The sequence below is a fragment of the Anopheles funestus genome, unplaced genomic scaffold (assembly GCF_943734845.2).
Source record: "Anopheles funestus unplaced genomic scaffold, idAnoFuneDA-416_04 scaffold_32_ctg1, whole genome shotgun sequence".
Taxonomy (NCBI): Eukaryota; Metazoa; Arthropoda; class Insecta; order Diptera; family Culicidae; genus Anopheles; species Anopheles funestus.
Genome location: NW_026045361.1, coordinates 2,531 through 17,631, shown reverse-complemented (window position 1 = coordinate 17,631; position 15,101 = coordinate 2,531). Strand labels below are relative to the sequence as shown.

Here is a 15,101-nt window from a genome sequence, read left to right as displayed (position 1 = left end):
TCGGCTAATGTGTCTCGGCTAAGGTGTCTTGGCTAAGGTGTCTTGGTCAAGGTGTCTTGGCTAAGGTGTCTTGGCTAAGGTGTCTTGGCTAATGTGTCTTGGCTAAGGTGTCTTGGCTAAGGTGTCTTGGCTAATGTGTCTTGGCTAAGGTGTCTTGGCTAAGGTGTCTTGGCTAAGGTGTCTTGGCTAAGGTGTCTTGGCTAATGTGTCTTGGCTAAGGTGTCTTGGCTAAGGTGTCTTGGCTAAGGTGTCTTGGCTAAGGTGTTTTGGGTAATGTGTCTTGGCTAATGTGTCTTGGCTAAGGTGTCTTGGCTAAGGTGTCTTGGCTAAGGTGTATTGGCTAATGTGTCTTGGCTAAGGTGTCTTGGCTAAGGTGTCTTGGCTAAGGTGTCTTGGCTAAGGTGTCTCGGCTAATGTGTCTTGGCTAAGGTGTCTTGGCTAATGTGTCTTGGCTAAGGTGTCTTGGCTAAGGTGTCTTGGCTAATGTGTCTTGGCTATGGTGTCTTGGCTAAGGTGTCTTGGCTAATGTGTCTTGGCTAAGGTGTCTTGGCTAATGTGTCTCGGCTAAGGTGTCTTGGCTAAGGTGTCTTGGCTAAGGTGTCTTGGCTAATGTGTCTTGGCTAATGTGTCTTGGCTAAGGTGTCTTGGCTAATGTGTCTCGGCTAAGGTGTCTTGGCTAAGGTGTCTTGGCTAATGTGTCTTGGATAAGGTGTCTTGGCTAAGGTGTCTTGGCTAAGGTGTCTTGGCTAAGGTGTCTTGGCTAAGGTGTCTTGGCTAATGTGTCTCGGCTAATGTGTCTTGGCTAAGGTGTCTTGGCTATGGTGTCTTGGCTAAGGTGTCTTGGCTAATGTGTCTTGGCTAAGGTGTCTTGGCTAATGTGTCTCGGCTAAGGTGTCTTGGCTAAGGTGTCTTGGCTAAGGTGTCTTGGCTAATGTGTCTTGGCTAATGTGTCTTGGCTAAGGTGTCTTGGCTAAGGTGTCTTGGCTAAGGTGTCTTGGCTAAGGTGTCTCGGCTAATGTGTCTTGGCTAAGGTGTCTTGGCTAAGGTGTCTTGGCTAAGGTGTCTTGGCTAAGGTGTCTTGGCTAATGTGTCTTGGCTAAGGTGTCTTGGCTATGGTGTCTTGGCTAAGGTGTCTTGGCTAATGTGTCTTGGCTAAGGTGTCTTGGCTAATGTGTCTCGGCTAAGGTGTCTTGGCTAAGGTGTCTTGGCTAAGGTGTCTTGGCTAATGTGTCTTGGCTAATGTGTCTTGGCTAAGGTGTCTTGGCTAATGTGTCTCGGCTAAGGTGTCTTGGCTAATGTGTCTTGGCTAAGGTGTCTTGGATAAGGTGTCTTGGCTGATGTGTCTTGGCTAAGGTGTCTTGGCTAATGTGTCTTGGCTAAGGTGTCTTGGCTAAGGTGTCTTGGCTAAGGTGTCTTGGCTAAGGTGTCTTGGCTAATGTGTCTTGGCTAAGGTGTCTTGGCTAAGGTGTCTTGGCTAAGGTGTCTTGGCTAAGGTGTTTTGGGTAATGTGTCTTGGCTAATGTGTCTTGGCTAATGTGTCTTGGCTAAGGTGTCTTGGCTAATGTGTCTTGGCTAAAGTGTCTTGGCTAATGTGTCTTGGCTAAGGTGTCTTGGCTAAGGTGTCTTGGCTAAGGTGTATTGGCTAATGTGTCTTGGCTAAGGTGTCTTGGCTAATGTGTCTTGGCTAATGTGTCTTGGCTAAGGTGTCTCGGCTAATGTGTCTTAGCTAAGGTGTCTTGGCTAAGGTGTCTTGGCTAAGGTGTCTTGGCTAAGGTGTCTTGGCTAAGGTGTCTTGGCTTATGTGTCTTGGCTAAGGTGTCTTGGCTAAGGTGTCTTGGCTAATGTGTCTTGGCTAATGTGTCTCGGCTAAGGTGTCTTGGCTAAGGTGTCTTGGCTAAGGTGTCTTGGCTAAGGTGTCTTGGCTAAGGTGTCTTGGCTAAGGTGTCTTGGCAAAGGTGTCTTGGCTAAGGTGTCTTGGCTAATGTGTCTTGGCTAAGGTGTCTTGGCTAAGGTGTCTTGGCTAAGGTGTCTTGGCTAATGTGTCTTGGCTAAGGTGTCTTGGCTAAGGTGTCTTGGCTAATGTGTCTCGGCTAAGGTGTCTTGGCTAAGGTGTCTTGGCTAAGGTGTCTTGGCTAAAGTGTCTTGGCCAAGGTGTCTTGGCTTATGTGTCTTGGCTAAGGTGTCTTGGCTAAGGTGTATTGGCTAAGGTGTCTTGGCTAATGTGTCTCGGCTAAGGTGTCTTGGCTAAAGTGTCTTGGCTAATGTGTCTCGGCTAAGGTGTCTTGGCTAATGTGTCTTGGCTAAAGTGTCTTGGCTAAAGTGTCTTGGCTAAAGTGTCTTGGCTAAGGTGTCTTGGCTAAGGTGTCTTGGCTAATGTGTCTCGGCTAATGTGTCTCGGCTAAGGTGTCTTGGCTAAAGTGTCTTGGCCAAGGTGTCTTGGCTTATGTGTCTTGGCTAAGGTGTCTTGGCTAAGGTGTCTTGGCTAAGGTGTCTTGGCTAAGGTGTCTTGGCTAAGGTGTCTTGCCTAAGGTGTCTTGGCTAATGTGTCTCGGCTAAGGTGTCTTGGCTAATGTGTCTTGGCTAAAGTGTCTTGGCTAAAGTGTCTTGGCTAAAGTGTCTTGGCTAAGGTGTCTTGGCTAAGGTGTCTTGGCTAATGTGTCTCGGCTAATGTGTCTCGGCTAAGGTGTCTTGGCTAAGGTGTCTTGGCTAAGGTGTCTTGGCTAAGGTGTCTTGGCTAAGGTGTCTTGGCTAAGGTGTCTTGGCTAATGTGTCTTGGCTAAGGTGTCTTGGCTAAGGTGTCTTGGCTAAGGTGTCTTGGCTAAGGTGTCTTGGCTAAGGTGTCTTGGCTAATGTGTCTCGGCCAAAGTGTCTTGGCTAAGGTGTCTTGGCTAAAGTGTCTTGGCTAATGTGTCTCGGCTAAGGTGTCTTGGCTAATGTGTCTTGGCTAAGGTGTCTTGGCTAAGGTGTCTTGGCTAAGGTGTCTTGGCTAATGTGTCTTGGCTAATGTGTCTCGGCTAAGGTGTCTTGGCTAATGTATCTTGGCTAAAGTGTCTTGGCTAAAGTGTCTTGGCTAAGGTGTCTTGGCTAATGTGTCTTGGCTAAGGTGTCTTGGCTAAGGTGTCTTGCCTAAGGTGTCTTGGCTAATGTGTCTCGGCTAAGGTGTCTTGGCTAATGTATCTTTGCTAAAGTGTCTTGGCTAAAGTGTCTTGGCTAAGGTGTCTTGGCTAAGGTGTCTTGGCTAATGTGTCTCGGCTAATGTGTCTCGGCTAAGGTGTCTTGGCTAAGGTGTCTTGGCTAAGGTGTCTTGGCTAAGGTGTCTTGGCTAAGGTGTCTTGGCTAAGGTGTCTTGGCTAAGGTGTCTTGGCTAATGTGTCTTGGCTAAGGTGTCTTGGCTAAGGTGTCTTGGCTAAGGTGTCTTGGCTAAGGTGTCTTGGCTAAGGTGTCTTGGCTAAGGTGTCTTGGCTAATGTGTCTCGGCCAAAGTGTCTTGGCTAAGGTGTCTTGGCTAAAGTGTCTTGGCTAATGTGTCTCGGCTAAGGTGTCTTGGCTAATGTGTCTTGGCTAAGGTGTCTTGGCTAAGGTGTCTTGGCTAATGTGTCTTGGCTAATGTGTCTCGGCTAAGGTGTCTTGGCTAATGTGTCTCGGCCAAAGTGTCTCGGCTAAAGTGTCTTGGCTAAGGTGTCTTGGCTAATGTGTCTTGGCTAAGGTGTCTTGGCTAAGGTGTCTTGGCTAAGGTGTCTTGGCTAAGGTGTCTTGGCTAATGTGTCTTGGCTAAGGTGTCTTGGCTAAGGTGTCTTGGCTAAGGTGTCTTGGCTAAGGTGTCTTGGCTAATGTGTCCTTGCTAAAATGTCTTGGCTAAGGTATCTTGGCTAATGTGTCTTGGCTAAGGTGTCTTGGCTAAGGTGTCTTGGCTAATGTATCTCGGCCAAAGTGTCTCGGCTAAGGTGTCTCGGCTAAAGTGTCTTGGCTAATGTGTCTCGGCTAAGGTGTCTTGGCTAATGTGTCTTGGTTAAGGTGTCTTGGCTAAGGTGTCTTGGCTAAGGTGTCTTGGCTAAGGTGTCTTGGCTAATGTGTCTTGGCTAAGGTGTCTTGGCTAAGGTGTCTTGGCTAAGGTGTCTTGGCTAAGGTGTCTTGGCTAAGGTGTCTTGGCTAATGTGTCTTGGCTAAGGTGTCTTGGCTAAGGTGTCTTGGCTAAGGTGTCTTGGCTAAGGTGTCTTGGCTAAGGTGTCTTGGCTAAGGTGTCTTGCCTATGGTGTCTTGGCTAATGTGTCTCGGCTAAGGTGTCTTGGCTAATGTATCTTGGCTAAAGTGTCTTGGCTAAAGTGTCTTGGCTAAGGTGTCTTGGCTAAGGTGTCTTGGCTAATGTGTCTCGGCTAATGTGTCTCGGCTAAGGTGTCTTGGCTAAGGTGTCTTGGCTAAGGTGTCTTGGCTAAGGTGTCTTGGCTAAGGTGTCTTGGCTAATGTGTCTTGGCTAATGTGTCTTGGCTAAGGTGTCTTGGCTAAGGTGTCTTGGCTAAGGTGTCTTGGCTAATGTGTCTTGGCTAATGTGTCTTGGCTAAGGTGTCTTGGCTAAGGTGTCTTGGCTAAGGTGTCTTGGCTAAGGTGTCTTGGATAAGGTGTCTTGGCTAAAGTGTCTCGGCCAAAGTGTCTTGGCTAAGGTGTCTTGGCTAATGTGTCTTGGCTAATGTGTCTCGGCTAAGGTGTCTTGGCTAATGTATCTTGGCTAAAGTGTCTTGGCTAAAGTGTCTTGGCTAAGGTGTCTTGGCTAATGTGTCTTGGCTAAGGTGTCTTGGCTAAGGTGTCTTGGCTAAGGTGTCTTGGCTAAGGTGTCTTGGCTAATGTGTCTTGGCTAAGGTGTCTTGGCTAAGGTGTCTTGGCTAATGTGTCTTGGCTAAGGTGTCTTGGCTAATGTGTCTTGGCTAAAATGTCTTGGCTAATGTGTCTTGGCTAATGTGTCTTGGCTAAGGTGTCTCGGCTAAGGTGTCTTGGCTAATGTATCTTGGCTAAAGTGTCTTGGCTAAAGTGTCTTGGCTAAGGTGTCTTGGCTAATGTGTCTTGGCTAAGGTGTCTTGGCTAATGTGTCTTGGCTAAAATGTCTTGGCTAATGTGTCTTGGCTAATGTGTCTTGGCTAATGTGTCTCGGCTAAGGTGTCTTGGCTAATGTGTCTTGGCTAAGGTGTCTTGGCTAAGGTGTCTTGGCTAATGTGTCTCGGCTAAGGTGTCTTGGCTAATGTATCTTGGCTAAAGTGTCTTGGCTAAAGTGTCTTGGCTAAGGTGTCTTGGCTAATGTGTCTTGGCTAAGGTGTCTTGGCTTAGGTGTCTTGGCTAAGGTGTCTTGGCTAAGGTGTCTTGGCTAAGGTGTCTTGGCTAATGTGTCTCGGCTAATGTGTCTTGGCTAATGTGTCTCGGCTGATGTGTCTTGGCTAAGGTGTCTCGGCTGATGTGTCTTGGCTAAGGTGTCTTGGCTAAGGTGTCTTGGCTAAGGTGTCTTGGCTAAGGTGTCTTGGCTAAGGTGTCTTGGCTAAGGTGTCTTGGCTAATGTGTCTTGGCTAAGGTGTCTTGGCTAAGGTGTCTTGGCTAAGGTGTCTTGGCTAATGTGTCTTGGCTAAGGTGTCTTGGCTAAGGTGTCTTGGCTAAGGTGTCTTGGCTAATGTGTCTCGGCTAAGGTGTCTTGGCTACTGTGTCTTGGCTAAGGTGTCTTGGCTAAGGTGTCTTGGCTAATGTGTCTTGGCTAATGTGTCTTGGCTAATGTGTCTTGGCTAATGTGTCTTGGCTAAGGTGTCTTGGCTAAGGTGTCTTGGCTAAGGTGTCTTGGCTAAGGTGTCTTGGCTAAGGTGTCTTGGCTAAGGTGTCTTGGCTAATGTGTCTCGGCTAAGGTGTCTTGGCTAATGTGTCGTGGCTAAGGTGTCTTGGCTAAGGTGTCTTGGCTAAGGTGTCTTGGCTAATGTGTCTCGGCTAAGGTGTCTTGGCTAATGTATCTTGGCTAAAGTATCTTGGCTAAAGTGTCTTGGCTAAGGTGTCTTGGCTAATGTGTCTTGGCTTAGGTGTCTTGGCTAAGGTGTCTTGGCTAAGGTGTCTTGGCTAAGGTGTCTTGGCTAATGTGTCTTGGCTAAGGTGTCTTGGCTAAGGTGTCTTGGCTAAGGTGTCTTGGCTAATGTGTCTTGGCTAAGGTGTCTTGGCTAATGTGTCTCGGCCAAAGTGTCTCGGCTAAGGTGTCTTGGCTAAAGTGTCTTGGCTAATGTGTCTCGGCTAAGGTGTCTTGGCTAATGTGTCTTGGCTAAGGTGTCTTGGCTAAGGTGTCTTGGCTAATGTGTCTCGGCTAAGGTGTCTTGGCTAAGGTGTCTTGGCTAAGGTGTCTTGGCTAAGGTGTCTTGGCTAAGGTGTCTTGGCTAAGGTGTCTTGGCTAATGTGTCTCGGCCAAAGTGTTTTGGCTAAGGTGTCTTGGCTAAGGTGTCTTGGCTAAGGTGTCTTGGCTAAGGTGTCTTGGCTAATGTGTCTTGGCTAAGGTGTCTTGGCTCAAGTGTCTTGGCTTGGTTGTCTCGGCTAAGGTGTCTTGGCTAAGGTGTCTTGGCTAAGGTGTCTTGGCTAATGTGTCTTGGCTAAGGTGTCTTTTCTAAGGTGTCTTGGCTGAGGTGTCTCGGCTAAGGTGTCTTGGCTACTGTGTCTTGGCTAAGGTGTCTTGGCTAAGGTGTCTTGGCTAATGTGTCTTGGCTAATGTGTCTTGGCTAATGTGTCTTGGCTAATGTGTCTTGGCTAATGTGTCTTGGCTAAGGTGTCTTGGCTAAGGTGTCTTGGCTAAGGTGTCTTGGCTAATGTGTCTTGGCTAAGGTGTCTTGGCTAAGGTGTCTTGGCTAAGGTGTCTTGGCTAAGGTGTCTTGGCTAATGTGTCTCGGCTAAGGTGTCTTGGCTAAGGTGTCTTGGCTAAGGTGTCTTGGCTAAGGTGTCTTGGCTAATGTGTCTTGGCTAAGGTGTCTTGGCTAATGTGTCTCGGCTAGTGTGTCTTGGCTAAGGTGTCTTGGCTAATGTGTCTTGGCTAAAGTGTCTTGGCTAAAGTGTCTTGGCTAAGGTGTCTTGGCTAAGGTGTCGTGGCTAATGTGTCTTGGCTAAGGTGTCTTGGCTACGGTGTCTTGGCTAAGGTGTCTTGGCTAAGGTGTCTTGGCTAAGGTGTCTTGGCTAAGGTGTCTTGGCTAAGGTGTCTTGGCTAAGGTGTCTTGGCTAATGTGTCTTGGCTAAGGTGTCTTGGCTAATGTGTCTCGGCTAATGTGTCTTGGCTAAGGTGTCTTGGCTAATGTGTCTTGGCTAAAGTGTCTTGGCTAAAGTGTCTTGGCTAAGGTGTCTTGGCTAATGTGTCTTGGCTAATGTGTCTTGGCTAATGTGTCTTGGCTAAGGTGTCTTGGCTAATGTGTCTCGGCTAAGGTGTCTTGGCTAAGGTGTCTTGGCTAAGGTGTCTTGGCTAAGGTGTCTTGGCTAATGTGTCTCGGCTAAGGTGTCTTTTCTAATGTGTCTTGGCTAAGGTGTCTTGGCTAATGTGTCTCGGCCAAAGTGTCTTGGCTAAGGTGTCTTGGCTAAGGTGTCTTGGCTAAGGTGTCTTGGCTAATGTGTCTCGGCTAATGTGTCTTGGCTAAGGTGTCTTGGCTAAAGTGTCTTGGCTTGGTTGTCTCGGCTAAGGTGTCTTGGCTAAGGTGTCTTGGCTAAGGTGTCTTGGCTAAGGTGTCTTGGCTAATGTGTCTTGGCTAAGGTGTCTTGGCTAAGGTGTCTTGGCTAAGGTGTCTTGGCTGAGGTGTCTCGGCTAAGGTGTCTTGGCTACTGTGTCTTGGCTAAGGTGTCTTGGCTAAGGTGTCTTGGCTAAGGTGTCTTGGCTAATGTGTCTTGGCTAATGTGTCTTGGCTAATGTGTCTTGGCTAATGTGTCTTGGCTAATGTGTCTTGGCTAAGGTGTCTTGGCTAAGGTGTCTTGGCTAAGATGTCTTGGCTAATGTGTCTTGGCTAATGTGTCTTGGCTAATGTGTCTTGGCTAAGGTGTCTTGGCTAAGGTGTCTTGGCTAAGGTGTCTTGGCTAAGGTGTCTTGGCTAATGTGTCTCGGCTAAGGTGTCTTGGCTAAGGTGTCTTGGCTAAGGTGTCTTGGCTAAGGTGTCTTGGCTAATGTGTCTTGGCTAAGGTGTCTTGGCTAATGTGTCTCGGCTAGTGTGTCTTGGCTAAGGTGTCTTGGCTAATGTGTCTTGGCTAAAGTGTCTTGGCTAAAGTGTCTTGGCTAAGGTGTCTTGGCTAAGGTGTCGTGGCTAATGTGTCTTGGCTAAGGTGTCTTGGCTAAGGTGTCTTGGCTAAGGTGTCTTGGCTAAGGTGTTTTGGCTAATGTGTCTTGGCTAAGGTGTCTTGGCTAAGGTGTCTTGGCTAAGGTGTCTTGGCTAATGTGTCTTGGCTAAGGTGTCTTGGCTAATGTGTCTCGGCTAATGTGTCTTGGCTAAAGTGTCTTGGCTAAGGTGTCTTGGCTAAGGTGTCTTGGCTAATGTGTCTTGGCTAAGGTGTCTTGGCTAATGTGTCTCGGCTAAGGTGTCTTGGCTAAGGTGTCTTGGCTAAGGTGTCTTGGCTAATGTGTCTTGGCTAAGGTGTATTGGCTAAGGTGTCTTGGCTAATGTGTCTTGGCTAAGGTGTCTTGGCTAATGTGTCTCGGCTAATGTGTCTTGGCTAAGGTGTCTTGGCTAAGGTGTCTTGGCTAAGGTGTCGTGGCTAATGTGTCTTGGCTAAGGTGTCTTGGCTAAGGTGTCTTGGCTAAGGTGTCTTGGCTAAGGTGTTTTGGCTAATGTGTCTTGGCTAAGGTGTCTTGGCTAAGGTGTCTTGGCTAAGGTGTCTTGGCTAATGTGTCTTGGCTAAGGTGTCTTGGCTAATGTGTCTTGGCTAAAGTGTCTCGGCTAAGGTGTCTTGGCTAAGGTGTCTTGGCTAAGGTGTCTTGGCTAATGTGTCTTGGCTAAGGTGTCTTGGCTAATGTGTCTCGGCTAAGGTGTCTTGGCTAAGGTGTCTTGGCTAAGGTGTCTTGGCTAATGTGTCTTGGCTAAGGTGTATTGGCTAAGGTGTCTTGGCTAATGTGTCTTGGCTAAGGTGTCTTGGCTAATGTGTCTCGGCTAATGTGTCTTGGCTAAGGTGTCTTGGTTAAGGTGTCTTGGCTAATGTGTCTTGGCTAATGTGTCTTGGCTAAGGTGTCTTGGCTAAGGTGTCTTGGCTAAGGTGTCTTGGCTAATGTGTCTTGGCTAAAGTGTCTTGGCTTAGGTGTCTTGGCTAATGTGTCTCGGCTAAGGTGTCTTGGCGAAGGTGTCTTGGCTAAGGTGTCTTGGCTATTGTGTCTTGGCTTATGTGTCTTGGCTTATGTATCCTGACTAATGTGTCTTGGCTAAGGTGTCTCGGCTAATGTGTCTTGGCTAAGGTGTCTTGGCTAATGTGTCTTGGCTAATGTGTCTTGGCTAATGTGTCTTGGCTAATGTGTCTTGGCTAAGGTGTCTTGGCTAATGTGTCTTGGCTAAGGTGTCTTGGCTAATGTGTCTTGGCTAATGTGTCTTGGCTAATGTGTCTTGGCTAAGGTGTCTTGGCTAATGTGTCTTGGCTAAGGTGTCTTGGCTAATGTGTCTTGGCTAAGGTGTCTTGGCTAAGGTGTCTTGGCTAATGTGTCTTGGCTAAGGTGTCTTGGCTAAGGTGTCTTGGCTAAGGTGTCTTGGCTAATGTGTCTTGGCTAAGGTGTCTTGGCTAAAGTGTCTTGGCTAATGTGTCTCGGCTAAGGTGTCTTGGCTAATGTGTCTTGGCTAAGGTGTCTTGGCTAAGGTGTCTTGGCTAAGGTGTCTTGGCTAATGTGTCTTGGCTAAAGTGTCTTGGCTAAAGTGTCTTGGCTAAGGTGTCTTGGCTAATGTGTCTTGGCTAATGTGTCTTGGCTAATGTGTCTTGGCTAAGGTGTCTTGGCTAATGTGTCTCGGCTAAGGTGTCTTGGCTAAGGTGTCTTGGCTAAGGTGTCTTGGCTAAGGTGTCTTGGCTAATGTGTCTCGGCTAAGGTGTCTTGGCTAAGGTGTCTTGGCTAATGTGTCTTGGCTAAAGTGTCTTGGCTAAGGTGTCTTGGCTAAGGTGTCTTGGCTAAGGTGTCTTGGCTAAGGTGTCTCGGCTAATGTGTCTTGGCTGAGGTGTCTCGGCTAATGTGTCTTGGCTAATGTGTCTTGGCTAAGGTGTCTTGGCTAAGGTGTCTTGGCTAAGGTGTCTCGGCTAATGTGTCTTGGCTGAGGTGTCTCGGCTAATGTGTCTTGGCTAAAGTGTCTTGGCTAAAGTGTCTTGGCTAAGGTGTCTTGGCTAAGGTGTCGTGGCTAATGTGTCTTGGCTAAGGTGTCTTGGCTAAGGTGTCTTGGCTAAGGTGTCTTGGCTAAGGTGTCTTGGCTAAGGTGTCTTGGCTAAGGTGTCTTGGCTAAGGTGTCTTGGCTAAGGTGTCTTGGCTAATGTGTCTTGGCTAAGGTGTCTTGGCTAATGTGTCTTGGCTAATGTGTCTTGGCTAATGTGTCTTGGCTAAGGTGTCTTGGCTAAGGTGTCTTGGCTAAGGTGTCTTGGCTAAGGTGTCTTGGCTAATGTGTCTCGGCTAAGGTGTCTTGGCTAAGGTGTCTTGGCTAAGGTGTCTTGGCTAAGGTGTCTTGGCTAATGTGTCTTGGCTAAGGTGTCTTGGCTAATGTGTCTCGGCTAGTGTGTCTTGGCTAAGGTGTCTTGGCTAATGTGTCTTGGCTAAAGTGTCTTGGCTAAAGTGTCTTGGCTAAGGTGTCTTGGCTAAGGTGTCGTGGCTAATGTGTCTTGGCTAAGGTGTCTTGGCTAAGGTGTCTTGGCTAAGGTGTCTTGGCTAAGGTGTCTTGGCTAAGGTGTCTTGGCTAAGGTGTCTTGGCTAAGGTGTCTTGGCTAAGGTGTCTTGGCTAATGTGTCTTGGCTAAGGTGTCTTGGCTAATGTGTCTCGGCTAATGTGTCTTGGCTAAGGTGTCTTGGCTAATGTGTCTTGGCTAAAGTGTCTTGGCTAAAGTGTCTTGGCTAAGGTGTCTTGGCTAATGTGTCTTGGCTAATGTGTCTTGGCTAATGTGTCTTGGCTAAGGTGTCTTGGCTAATGTGTCTCGGCTAAGGTGTCTTGGCTAAGGTGTCTTGGCTAAGGTGTCTTGGCTAAGGTGTCTTGGCTAAGGTGTCTTGGCTAATGTGTCTCGGCTAAGGTGTCTTTTCTAATGTGTCTTGGCTAATGTGTCTTTACTAATGTGTCTCGGCCAAAGTGTCTTGGCTAATGTGTCTTGGCTAAGGTGTCTTGGCTAAGGTGTCTTGGCTAATGTGTCTCGGCTAATGTGTCTTGGCTAAGGTGTCTTGGCTAAAGTGTCTTGGCTTGGTTGTCTCGGCTAAGGTGTCTTGGCTAAGGTGTCTTGGCTAAGGTGTCTTGGCTAATGTGTCTTGGCTAAGGTGTCTTGGCTAAGGTGTCTTGGCTAAGGTGTCTTGGCTGAGGTGTCTCGGCTAAGGTGTCTTGGCTTCTGTGTCTTGGCTAAGGTGTCTTGGCTAAGGTGTCTTGGCTAAGGTGTCTTGGCTAATGTGTCTTGGCTAATGTGTCTTGGCTAAGGTGTCTTGGCTAAGGTGTCTTGGCTAAGGTGTCTTGGCTAATGTGTCTTGGCTAATGTGTCTTGGCTAATGTGTCTTGGCTAAGGTGTCTTGGCTAAAGTGTCTTGGCTAAAGTGTCTTGGCTAAGGTGTCTTGGCTAATGTGTCTTGGCTAATGTGTCTTGGCTAATGTGTCTTGGCTAAGGTGTCTTGGCTAATGTGTCTCGGCTAAGGTGTCTTGGCTAAGGTGTCTTGGCTAAGGTGTCTTGGCTAAGGTGTCTTGGCTAAGGTGTCTTGGCTAATGTGTCTCGGCTAAGGTGTCTTTTCTAATGTGTCTTGGCTAAGGTGTCTTGGCTAATGTGTCTCGGCCAAAGTGTCTTGGCTAAGGTGTCTTGGCTAAGGTGTCTTGGCTAAGGTGTCTTGGCTAATGTGTCTCGGCTAATGTGTCTTGGCTAAGGTGTCTTGGCTAAAGTGTCTTGGCTTGGTTGTCTCGGCTAAGGTGTCTTGGCTAAGGTGTCTTGGCTAAGGTGTCTTGGCTAAGGTGTCTTGGCTAATGTGTCTTGGCTAAGGTGTCTTGGCTAAGGTGTCTTGGCTAAGGTGTCTTGGCTGAGGTGTCTCGGCTAAGGTGTCTTGGCTAATGTGTCTTGGCTAAGGTGTCTTGGCTAAGGTGTCTTGGCTAAGGTGTCTTGGCTAATGTGTTTTGGCTAATGTGTCTTGGCTAATGTGTCTTGGCTAATGTGTCTTGGCTAATGTGTCTTGGCTAAGGTGTCTTGGCTAAGGTGTCTTGGCTAAGGTGTCTTGGCTAATGTGTCTTGGCTAATGTGTCTTGGCTAATGTGTCTTGGCTAAGGTGTCTTGGCTAAGGTGTCTTGGCTAAGGTGTCTTGGCTAAGGTGTCTTGGCTAATGTGTCTCGGCTAAGGTGTCTTGGCTAAGGTGTCTTGGCTAAGGTTTCTTGGCTAAGGTGTCTTGGCTAATGTGTCTTGGCTAAGGTGTCTTGGCTAATGTGTCTCGGCTAGTGTGTCTTGGCTAAGGTGTCTTGGCTAATGTGTCTTGGCTAAAGTGTCTTGGCTAAAGTGTCTTGGCTAAGGTGTCTTGGCTAAGGTGTCGTGGCTAATGTGTCTTGGCTAAGGTGTCTTGGCTAAGGTGTCTTGGCTAAGGTGTCTTGGCTAAGGTGTTTTGGCTAATGTGTCTTGGCTAAGGTGTCTTGGCTAAGGTGTCTTGGCTAAGGTGTCTTGGCTAATGTGTCTTGGCTAAGGTGTCTTGGCTAATGTGTCTCGGCTAATGTGTCTTGGCTAAGGTGTCTTGGCTAATGTGTCTTGGCTAAAGTGTCTTGGCTAAAGTGTCTTGGCTAAGGTGTCTTGGCTAATGTGTCTTGGCTAATGTGTCTTGGCTAATGTGTCTTGGCTAAGGTGTCTTGGCTAATGTGTCTCGGCTAAGGTGTCTTGGCTAAGGTGTCTTGGCTAAGGTGTCTTGGCTAAGGTGTCTTGGCTAAGGTGTCTTGGCTAATGTGTCTCGGCTAAGGTGTCTTTTCTAATGTGTCTTGGCTAAGGTGTCTTGGCTAATGTGTCTCGGCCAAAGTGTCTTGGCTAATGTGTCTTGGCTAAGGTGTCTCGGCTAAGGTGTCTTGGCTAAGGTGTCTCGGCTAATGTGTCTTGGCTAAGGTGTCTTGGCTAATGTGTCTTGGCTAAAATGTCTTGGCTAAAGTGTCTCGGCTAAGGTGTCTTGGCTAAGGTGTCTTGGCTAAGGTGTCTTGGCTAATGTGTCTTGGCTAAGGTGTCTTGGCTAATGTGTCTCGGCTAAGGTGTCTTGGCTAAGGTGTCTTGGCTAAGGTGTCTTGGCTAATGTGTCTTGGCTAAGGTGTATTGGCTAAGGTGTCTTGGCTAATGTGTCTTGGCTAAGGTGTCTTGGCTAATGTGTCTCGGCTAATGTGTCTTGGCTAAGGTGTCTTGGTTAAGGTGTCTTGGCTAGTGTGTCTTGGCTAATGTGTCTTGGCTAAGGTGTCTTGGCTAAGGTGTCTTGGCTAAGGTGTCTTGGCTAATGTGTCTTGGCTAAAGTGTCTTGGCTTAGGTGTCTTGGCTAATGTGTCTCGGCTAAGGTGTCTTGGCGAAGGTGTCTTGGCTAAGGTGTCTTGGCTATAGTGTCTTGGCTTATGTGTCTTGGCTTATGTATCCTGACTAATGTGTCTTGGCTAATGTGTCTTGGCTAAGGTGTCTTGGCTAAGGTGTCTTGGCTAATGTGTCTTGGCTAATGTGTCTTGGCTAAGGTGTCTTGGCTAATGTGTCTTGGCTAATGTGTCTTGGCTAATGTGTCTTGGCTAATGTGTCTTGGCTAAGGTGTCTTGGCTAATGTGTCTTGGCTAAGGTGTCTTGGCTAATGTGTCTTGGCTAATGTGTCTTGGCTAATGTGTCTTGGCTAAGGTGTCTTGGCTAATGTGTCTTGGCTAAGGTGTCTTGGCTAATGTGTCTTGGCTAAGGTGTCTTGGCTAAGGTGTCTTGGCTAATGTGTCTTGGCTAAGGTGTCTTGGCTAAGGTGTCTTGGCTAAGGTGTCTTGGCTAATGTGTCTTGGCTAAGGTGTCTTGGCTAAAGTGTCTTGGCTAATGTGTCTCGGCTAAGGTGTCTTGGCTGAGGTGTCTCGGCTAATGTGTCTTGGCTAATGTGTCTTGGCTAAGGTGTCTTGGCTAATGTGTCTCGGCTAAGGTGTCTTGGCTAAAGTGTCTTGGCTAATGTGTCTCGGCTAAGGTGTCTTGGCTAATGTGTCTTGGCTAAAGTGTCTTGGCTAAGGTGTCTTGGCTAAGGTGTCTTGGCTAATGTGTCTTGGCTAAGGTGTCTTGGCTAATGTGTCTTGGCTAAGGTGTCTTGGCTAATGTGTCTTGGCTAAGGTGTCTTGGCTAATGTGTCTTGGCTAAGGTGTCTTGGCTAATGTGTCTTGGCTAATGTGTCTTGGCTAAGGTGTCTTGGCTAAGGTGTCTTGGCTAAGGTGTCTTGGCTAAGGTGTCTTGGCTAATGTGTCTTGGCTAAGGTGTCTTGGCTAAGGTGTCTTGGCTAATGTGTCTTGGCTAAGGTGTCTTGGCTAAGGTGTCTTGGCTAAAGTGTCTTGGCTAAGGTGTCTTGGCTAATGTGTCTCGGCTAAGGTGTCTTGGCTAAAGTGTCTTGGCTAAGGTGTCTTGGCTAATGTGTCTTGGCTAAGGTGTCTTGGCTAATGTGTCTTGGCTAATGTGTCTTGGCTAAGGTGTCTTCACTAAGGTGTCTTGGCTAAGGTGTCTTGGCTAATGTGTCTTGGCTAAGGTGTCTAGGCTAAGGTGTCTTGGCTAATGTGTCTTGGCTAAGGTGTCTTGGCTAAGATGTCTTGGCTTATGTGTCTTGGCTAAGGTGTCTTGGCTAAGGTGTCTTGGCTTATGTGTCTTGGCTAAGGTGTCTTGGCTAATGTGTCTTGGCTAAGGTGTCTTGGCTAATGTGTCTTGGCTAAGGTGTCTTGGATAAGGTGTCTTGGCTTAGGTGTCTTGGCTAGGGTGTCTTGGCTAAT

General features: G+C 47.7%; 1 long non-coding RNA gene across 1 annotated transcript; it reads left to right on the top strand.

The window, feature by feature from the left end:
• Positions 1 to 352: 352 nt before the first annotated feature.
• LOC125774575 (uncharacterized) lies at positions 353 to 14,849 on the top strand. The gene is made up of 3 exons (XR_007421059.1): positions 353 to 541; positions 8,648 to 9,207; positions 13,800 to 14,849. It is a non-coding gene; the product is annotated as an uncharacterized LOC125774575 (long non-coding RNA).
• The last annotated feature ends 252 nt before the right edge of the window (positions 14,850 to 15,101 follow it).